Here is a 9173-nt window from a genome sequence, read left to right as displayed (position 1 = left end):
AATATGTGTTGTGATAAACCCGGGGTGGGTAGGGAGAAGCAGCACAGAGCTGCTTTTTTTTTTTTTTAAGCAGGAATTTAGAAAACCTAAATAAGAGACCAGAAAAAAGACTAATTATAATAAAGTAAAAATCAAAATCAACAAGCAACTATAAACCAGAGACACACTACAGCGGGGGGAGGAGGGAGTAGGATCAAAACAAGGGGGCTGGGAATTATATGGGGACTGTAACCAAGATGAAAATGCATATATTGTGCAAAAATGAAAAATGATGTAAAAAATACATCAAATTAAAATAATAATAATAAAGAGCTTCGTGTACCAGAGTGCAGAAGAACACAGATGACGTGGGGAGGAAGCTGCGTGGGGAGGCTGGCCAAGGCCAAAGAGGAAAGGCCAGGTGGAGCACAGCTGCAGCTGATTTGAGACTGCTACAAGTTAAAGCGGTTGGGTGATGTCCCAGAGCTTGAAAGGGGCAGCTTTTTTCTAAGGTTTCCAAATGTGAGAATGAAAAGGAATTCTCATCCTTAAGAAGAAATTCTAAACTTGATATATAGGGGTGAAATTAACTGCACCTTGTCTTAAAATGGAATCAGACTTCTGCTCAGACTCCCAACCCCACACTGAGAGCCCTTGATTCTGTGGTAGTCTGTGTTTTAGCAAGCATTCCAGATGATTCTAATGCTTTAAGAAATACCACTTGAGTGAATGAAAAAACTCAGGCCACTGGAAAGCGTCAGCTTGAATAGGTCATGCTTCTAAAAGCAATCACTTAGGTGGGTGAGAGGTTTTTTCATTTCTGATGGCATGTAGGAATTCAGGAAGAGCTACTGACATTAGAAGGGAATTGGGGGGCTCTATCTGCTAACACCAAGGTGGGCAGGAGAGCAGGGAATGCTGCAGGCATCTGGGAAATCCAAGGGAAGTCATGAGCTAGGAGAGGACTCAGAAAAGCTCAGTGCTGAAGCCAAGGGTTCTGATTCAAAGGATGTCAGGTGAGGTTCCAAATACACAATGGCCAAAACCCAGAAAGACCTGTCTCTACCTGATGACTGAGGGTCTCAAGTGCTGCTTGACAGTCGAGGGAGCTCAGGGCTCAGAGTGACCCCAGGCAGGTGGCAGCTCTGACATGTATGTGAGTTGCTGTCTGACTGTTAAGTTTCACTCCCTACTCTCACAAGTCCCATTGTTTAATATGAGGATCGAATGTATATATATTTTCTCAGGTGCTAGACAGCGACTCCATGCCAATTAAATTATGATATTGGCCCCCAAAGAATCTCTAATACCAGGGCCAATATCAAAAGAATTTCTAACACATATGCAGTGACAGATTATTTTTCACAAGTTATAAAAATGAAAATATCAGGTAGCTTGAATAAGAGCATTATCTCATGGATCAAAAATTCAGTTCCCTAAAAAAAAAAGGGGGGGGTAGGGAAAAGGACAGGATGGGAAACTCATGCTTATTTTAATCTGCTTTGGAACTGCCCTGGAAAAGCAGTCCTGGTCTCTTTTTTTCCCATGTTTCCTGTTCGTTTTAGGAAACCATGCTAGAAGCAACCATGTTTGAGGCACAGCGTGAAACGTCTGCCCTGTTGTGGCTTCTCATTGAAATGTTAGTTCAGCTCTTGCATGCAGCACCTTGCTGCCTTGAGACAAAAAATATTCCCAGGCTCTTTAAGCTATTAAGTGGGGTTGCTCTTAGCTAAGGGCATTAAACAGACTCTCCAGCCCACCCAGGAATATAGGTCTGATCTTGAAGGATAGTAAACCAGGGAGTCAGATCCAAGAAAGACTGACACTCCCTGCCCAGTTATTTTTAAATCCCAGAGGCTGCTTCTGCATATGATATCACTTATGTAACTTCTCTTTGCAAGGACCCCTCTGCTGTTCCAACCCAGCCTCCACACCCATCCCGCCCCATAGCATCAGTCCAATGACACATGTGCAGCTCCACCCGGCTATGAATTTGCCAACAGTTTAAGGATGTGAATGTTGAGTAAATAAACACACAAAAATGAAATTGGCTTTTGTGCAACTGCCTTTCAGGAGTTACAGTTCAGTTCCTGTAGGTTCAAATTTTCAGTGCAATGGGATAAGAGAATTGCCAAAAGTATCCTGCAATGCTGATTAGGAATTTCCATCACTAGAAATAGAATTATATCCCTTAGAGATGAAAGATTTTTAATTTATACTGCAGCTTCCATGGTAAGGATATGACTATTAATCTAGAACAATCCTACCAGTTTCTATATACTAGATTGATAAATGAGTACATGATTAAAACTACATATTAAATTTTAAAATAAATTCCAGCAATAATTAGTGGCCAGTCAGTCTTTAGAAAGTGAGAACTAACTAATGGAATCTTGCTTCAAAGAATCTGGTCTATTAAACATGACATTAAATATTCATCTATTAAAAAAAAGCTGCAAATGTCAATGAAAGAACAAAGCTGTCAAATGCTAGAAGAATTTCATTAAGAAAATAGCCCCACACTGATGGGGTTCTGATGACATTGGGGACTCAGATAAGATTTACCTGCTGGTAAGATGGCTAATGATATTGTCTTTGTTGTTAACCAAAATGCCAAAAGAACAGGAAAATAGCAATACGGTGCCCCAGATTTGAAATTTCTCCTTTTCTACATTTCTGCTAGCCCAGTTCTGTTGTAAATAAAACCTTTATATAACTAAATCATCAGCAGCTTCAATGGAAAATTGAGATGTCAATACTATAATTAGATTTGATTAAAATGGCCAGGCTAAGAGAGGAATGGAGAGGATAATGAGCACATCTAGTTATTGCAAAAGGTTGTTGTAGCAGTTTTTCTAATCTTTTCTACTGGTAAGTGTTTCAACTGGGATACTTTTGGCTGCAAGTAACAGAACATCCACATAACAGTTGTATAACAAAAAATGGAATGTACTTGTTTGTGAAGCCACCCCAAAATTTAGTGTTTTCAAATAGCATTCATTTTGCTCACAAATCTGAAATTTTAGAGAGCTTGGTGGGGAGGTAGCTTGTCTGTTCCCCATTGACATCAGCTTGGGGCAGCTTGAAGACTGGGGCCTGGAATCATCCAAAGCCTAGTTCATTCACATGTTTGTGGTTCTTGATCAGAAGACTGGGATCCAGATTTGGGGCTGGCAATGCTGGAGTTTTGCAGGCATCTCTAACTCTATGTGGGCCTCTACATTATCTCTCTAGTCCACGTGGACTGACTTCTAAGCTCAAGCTTCCTGAGTCAGACAGAGGAATAACAGGGCAGAAACCATATCTCCTTTATGACCTAGCCCAGGGCGCAAAGCAAAGTCACTCCTACTGCCTCTATTTGTCAGAAGCAAGTCATGGAGGAGGCCTATATTCAAAAGAAAGGGAATAAGTTACACCTTTTGACGCTAGGCGTGTCAAGGAATTTGTAGCCATGTCTTAAAACCAACACATAGGGATTTGTTTTTCATATATAATGTCTAGAGGGAAGCAATCTGTTACAGAGCGGGGTTCTGTGATATAACAAAAACCAAGGTTTTTCTATAATTCTGCTCTACCATTTTTAGTAGACTGGCTGATTGTCTCAATACTGCAAGATGACTGCTCCAGATTCAGACATGGTAACCAGGTGCAAGGCCAAAAGAAGTAGAATGATTAATGCTAGCAGCTACTGGCCCCTTCTATCAGGAAATAAAAACCCTTTCCAAAACCTTCCTCAGCAGAATTCTATTTATGTCCAATTGTCAAGAACTCTGTATTAAAGCCACTCCTTGATCAGGGAAAAGTTAAAATAGTGACTATCTACTCTCCCCTACAGCCTCTATTGTAGAGGTAGGCAAGCATGGAGAAATCTGGAAATGGGCATTAGGTCCGCCAAACCATGCTTCTGCCTTAAAAATCTTCCATATTAGACCAATAAAATCATGAGAAAGAAAAGCTTCAAAGAAATTCTCCTCTCTCAGGCAAACTTAACAATGAAAGAACCGAGAGATGGTTAGCAGGGTAAAAATGCATCAAATAATGAATGGAATAATTTTCACTACATATTTGCAAAAAGAATCAAATGATAGATTATTAATTAAGTGAGATTATTTATACAGTTTAAACAGGAAGCTAAACTGGGTCACCTCAGAGACCTATGACACTAAGATAGGGGAGGATACAGAAAAGAGACCACTGACTTCTGATAAAATGTTGGATTTGACTTGCAGATGACCTCAGGATCAGAAGCCCAGAGCCCAACATAAATTGAGGGGAGGTTAAGGAAGGGACCGTTATAACCCTCATCCAAATTTTATATCTGACTTTATAAAATAATCCTTTTCTTTTTTAAGTTTTGGCTTCCCTATTTGTATTCTAAGTACAAATAGGGAAAAAACTATGAGTTGATGGGCTTTATTTAGCCACCTGCAACAATAATTCAAATTTAAGCTTTAAGATTTATTACATTTAGCATAGCTAAAGAAAAAACTCAAAACTTCTTTCTTTCCTCCGTGTAAGCAGAGACCTTAGTCTATTGTTACAGATGGTGGTCTCATAAGAACAAAGAAATTACCACAGATATTTTCCTCATACAAGTGACCCTGCTGGTGTCAAAGGCTTTGCCCAGGTAAATTAACAAAAACTTCGTGAAAATACATGTGCTTAAGGCAGAGAACTGAGTTGAAAGAATGTTCTCTCAGTGAGAAAATACTGTCAAATTCAATGCTACAACTTGCAGTAGGGATAAGGGAATAAATTTCTGGTTACTTCTCAGATAAAAAGAAAAGGGAAATAAGAAAATTTTTCCTTTATAATGAAAGAATTCTGACATAAGGAAATTAAATAATTTGTCTAAAGTGACATAGAACATACTTTGCAAGCATTCCCATTTATAGTTTAATTTGGAATCGGAAGTTGCACAGGTCTGTACTCAAAACAATGACTAACAACTAATATGAAATAGACACAAAGTCACAAAACACATGTTATAAATCCTTTTTAATCATTTATAAACTAATACTCTGTCAAGGTTTCTATCATCTGCAAATTTTAATTAAGAAGCAAAAAGTAGGTTTATAGAGATCATGGCCCCACATATTTCTTACTCATATTTCAAATTATCATTATATCATGATGACTTTTGATCCTCTTAGAGTACAAAGATAATATATTTGAACTTTTCCTCATTAAAAAAATGACAGATTAGGGATCTACTATAAGCTACTTCAGCTAGCCAAGTACATCACACAGCAAAATTTTAAAGTACAGACGTGATCATAAACTTAATTTGTGACCTTCAGAAGTTCAAGGCTCAGGGTTAGTGTTCAATTCACTTTCACTGAATTTGACTGACTAGTCACCATCTCTCACAAGCACACACACATTCTTCAAGTATGAAAATATTTTTGAAATAGACTGTTCCCCACACTCTGTTCTAACTAGCAATTCCCATTGGGTCTTGAATGAAAAGATTTACTAGATATTACTCAATTAGGTGACAAGATTAATAGTCCCCATTAAACACTAATTTGCTTTTTTTTTCTGCAAAGACTAACACAGATGTAAAACAGGGGTTAGCCACCCCCAGAACATATGTCTAACACAACAAGTGAGCTAGGGGTAATTGGGTACATGAGCTGGCTGTTGGTTTCATGCCTCCCTTTCTGAACTTTGCCAGAAATGAAATTTAATAGCTAATGCTTCTCTTTTCCACATTGTGTTCCTTTTCCTCAGTGCCAGTAGTTTGGGGATATGTGTGGGACACACACAAACACATATACTGCTGAGTTTAGATCAACGAAATTTTCTCTTGGTGCTATGCTGGTGCTGTAGATACAGTGGCTAAAGGCTGTCAGGCTGTCTAAATTCACAGCTCAGCAACTCATGCACTGGTTTAATATCCTCCAGCAAGGTCCTCAACTTTTCTTTTTTTTTTTTTAGAAAAAACTTTTTTTTTTTAATTAATTTATTTATTTATACAAGCACTGGGTACAATCAGAAGCGCAGGAGGGTGAGAGAATTCACCAGAGCCAGAGCGGGGAACAGAACAGGCAGGCTGACGAAATACACTGCTGAGGGGAGCAGCGGGCACAGCAGGAGAGGTCTGTGTGCCATGTGGGACCCTCGCCAGCAGCTGGGGATCAGACCGGCACTGCAGAGGCTGTGGGCAGCTTCGCAGCCCAGCACGCAACTGCTGCACCACCAGGAGAGGCCCAGGTCCTCAACTCTTCTAAGCCCTACTTTATTTATCAGCAAAATGTGGATAGTTAATGATATCTCCTTCATGGGAGATTTGTGAATATTAAATTAGATAATTCATAAACAGAGCCTGGCATCTAGTAAGTGCAATAAACTTAGCTCTCTCCTTTATCATCATCATCATCATCATCATCATCATCATCATATCCCCAGCATGGTCTCTCAGTCTTTATATATCCACTAGGGGGGATTGACCTATAACCAACTTATGTAAAGTGCTAATGATCATAAAGCTATTTTATGAAATGGTCCTTGGTGTGCAATGAAATAATAGTTTCACTGGGACTTGTGTCTGAAAAATATCCTCAATTCCATCCCTTCTGAGTGATTCACAATGCATGTATTAGCTTAGTGAAGGCCCTGAGAGGTCTTGGAACAAGGGGCCTCTTTATCTCAGTTAGCCCAATATTTTTTAACTTTATTTTATCACAGGACATTTTTACAGAATGCTGGGAGAGGTTTTGCCAGGTTTAATCAAAATAATGAACTGGACAGTCTAGCTTTATAAAAAACCACTCTAGCTAAAGAGATGGATTAAAGGAGCATGACTGAAGAATGTGAGTAAAATGATGATGACCCAGAATGGGAAGATTCAAGAACTAGTTAGGAAGCTAAGTCTGTTCATTTTTCTGATAGAATGGAGTGAGGGAGACAGCTGTCAAGAATTTTACAAGAGTTCTGAAGAGTAGTGTCACTCACTTCAAAAGAAATACAGAAGAACATGATTATGGGTAGAAATGAGGGGAGGTAAAGACAAACATGGTAAGTTTGAAACACCCAGGAGACTTCCGAGTGAAATTCTAAGTAAGCAATTAAGACAATAAACCATTATTTATCCCCAATCTAAACCAGGGACCTCTGACAATTCCATGATCATCCCGGATCATTCCCTGATCATTTAACTTGAAAATTTCCAAGTTAAATTAAGATTCCATAATGCAGTGTGTTCATTTTAGCGGCAAGTTAACTAATAATGTAAGCATTGCATGAGTTTATCTTTTTTGATTGCTGAGTAATATTCCATTGTGTATATGTACCTCATCTTTTTGATCCAGTCATCTATTTGTGGGCATTTGGGTTGTTTCCATAGCTTAGCTATTGTAAATAGCACTGCTATAAACATAGGGGTGCAGGTGCTCTTTGAAATTGATGTTTCTGTGTCCTTGGGTAAACACCTAGGAGTGGAATTGCTGGATCATATGGAAGCTCCATCTTTAGCAACATGGATAGCACTGAAAGGGATCATGCTCAGTGAAATTAGCCAGAAAGAAAAAGGAAAATACCAGATGGTCTCACTCATAGCAGGAATTTAGAAAACCTAAATAAGGACCAGGAAAAAGACTAATTATAATAAAGTAAAAATCAAAATCAACAAGCAACTATAAACCAGAGACACACTACAGCAGGGGAAGGAAGGAGTAGGATCAAAACAAGGGGGTGGGAATTGTATGGGGACTATAACCAAGATGAAAATGCATACATTGTGCAAAAATGAAAAATGATGTAAAAAAATATATAAAATTTAAAAATAATGTAAGCATTTAGTCATATCTAAAATCTTGTTTTTTTTTCTTTAATGCATTTCCCAAATTAAAATAATCAGATTTACCTGCAGACTGGTGAACCAATTTACTCAAGGTAAATTACAATAAGTTCTTACTTAACAATGTCGATGGGTTCTTGGAAACTACTACTTTAAATATAAGGAAACTGGGTCCTTTAATAGCATCATTTCGTTCAATGTTGATTGAGCTTTTTTTTAAATTATCAGCATTAAAATGAAATGAAATGACATTGCAGGAAACATTGGAGGACCTACTATACTTAAATTCTCACTTAAAAAGTGAACCTGAACCTTGTGGGCGCCGCCACCACCAGACCTTCCACATGGCATGGCCATGCTGAGCCCACACTGTTCTCCCACCTCACTCCCCACAGCCAGCACATAAGCCATGTGTCCTTCAAGCTCTTTGCAGATAAAGTTCAAAGACAGCAGAAAGTTTTCGTGCTCTGAACAGTGGGGAGAGTGAACTTCATTATAAAGCTTCCTGCTGCTGCTGCTGGGCCTTCCTGGTGGCGCAAGAGGTTAAGACACAACCTATGAAGCTGTCCTCAGCCACTGCAGCATGAGTCGATCCCCAGCCAAGGAGCTACCCACATGGCGTAGCAGACCTTTCCTGTCTCGCCCACTGTTCCCCTCAGCAGTATATCTCAGTCAATCTGCCTGTTCTGTCCCCCACTCTGTCTCTGGTGAATCCTTTCAGCCCCCACACCTCTGGTCTATACCCCAGTTCTTGTATGCATAAATAAGTAAATCTTTAAAAAAAATAAAAAATAAAGCTTCCTGCTTTCACAGAATTAGTCCAGGATTGTGTGCCAGGGTGGTGATGGCACCATCATTGTGAAAGTGGAGGCAAGTCCATCTCTGAGGAGAAATCTGATGATGAGAATTTCATCTTGAAGCATACAGGTCCAGGAATCTTTTCAACGGCAAATGCTGGACCCAACATAAATGGTTCCCAATTTTTCATCTGCACTGACAAGACTGGGGGTTTGGGTACAAAGCCTGCAGTTTTTGCAAGGTAAAGGAGGGCGTGGGCAGTGTGGAAGCCTTGGAATGCCTTGGGTCCAGGAGTAGCAAGACCAATGAGATCACCATTACTGACTGAGGACAAATCTAATAAGTTTGACTCGTGTTTCGTCTTTAAAAAAAAAAAAGTGAATATGAAGTAGTGGCTGTCATAATTCACATGTACACCTACAAATCTCTATAAATGAATTAATTTTCATATACTATGCTCTAGTAAATCATGTAATAAAACTGATTTGTTTTCTTTTTATTCTGTCTCTAAGCTTTTTGAAAGCAAAAAGACATTTTTATTTTGTGTCCTGAAGGTTTGAAACAGTTTTGACACACAAAAAATATATGCATTTAA

At 39.0% G+C, this 9173-nt stretch overlaps 1 pseudogene across 1 annotated transcript; it reads left to right on the top strand.

Moving 5' to 3' along the window:
* The first annotated feature begins 894 nt into the window (after nucleotides 1-894).
* Nucleotides 895-8901, top strand: LOC311185350 (peptidyl-prolyl cis-trans isomerase A-like; annotated as a pseudogene). Its single transcript has 3 exons — nucleotides 895-995; nucleotides 8176-8254; nucleotides 8651-8901. The product of its transcript is annotated as a peptidyl-prolyl cis-trans isomerase A-like (transcript).
* The last annotated feature ends 272 nt before the right edge of the window (nucleotides 8902-9173 follow it).

Source organism: Talpa europaea (genome assembly GCF_964194135.1).
Source record: "Talpa europaea genome assembly, chromosome: 15".
Classification (NCBI taxonomy): domain Eukaryota; kingdom Metazoa; phylum Chordata; class Mammalia; order Eulipotyphla; family Talpidae; genus Talpa; species Talpa europaea.
This window is presented reverse-complemented; position numbering and strand designations above follow the sequence as displayed.